At 35.7% G+C, this 560-nt stretch overlaps 1 protein-coding gene across 3 annotated transcripts in view; it reads right to left on the reverse strand.

The window, feature by feature from the left end:
• LOC106881662 (uncharacterized) overlaps positions 1-560 on the reverse strand; it is a 109,127-nt gene that overhangs the window by 106,189 nt on the left and 2,378 nt on the right. The window lies entirely within an intron of this gene.

Here is a 560-nt window from a genome sequence, read left to right on the forward strand (position 1 = left end):
ATGAATAAATACCCGTGTTCACATTTATACAGAACTAGATTTGCGCAATACTTAGAGACCTGCATGTGTATTGCCAAATCCACACATGCACCGACCTACGTACGTGCGTACACATGCAGACTCAAACGATATATATATATATATATAAAAACGAAAGAACCTCAATGCTGTTAGAAATACTAGTCGAATTCCATTGAGTTCATACCCTGTCGTCTTAAAAATGGAAGGACACAATCAATGCTGTTCTTAGATAATAAAAAGACGGAATGGTCAAGGCTGGAAAGCCATTTGCAGTACAAGATTACTCCAAGGATGGCCTGAGGCCTAACTAATACAAGGAGACATATGCTCATACCTACAAACACGGATAAACGTGTGCATACACACAGATATATATACGTATATACATACACGGTTATGCTTGTAGATAGCGACATACAAACGTATGTGTGTGTGTGTGCCTGCAGATAGATAGATAGATAGACATCGTTAGAGATATACATACGTACGAACATACATGCATATATATATATATATATATATATATATATATATATATA

The sequence above is a fragment of the Octopus bimaculoides genome, chromosome 4 (genome assembly GCF_001194135.2).
Source record: "Octopus bimaculoides isolate UCB-OBI-ISO-001 chromosome 4, ASM119413v2, whole genome shotgun sequence".
Taxonomy (NCBI): Eukaryota; Metazoa; Mollusca; class Cephalopoda; order Octopoda; family Octopodidae; genus Octopus; species Octopus bimaculoides.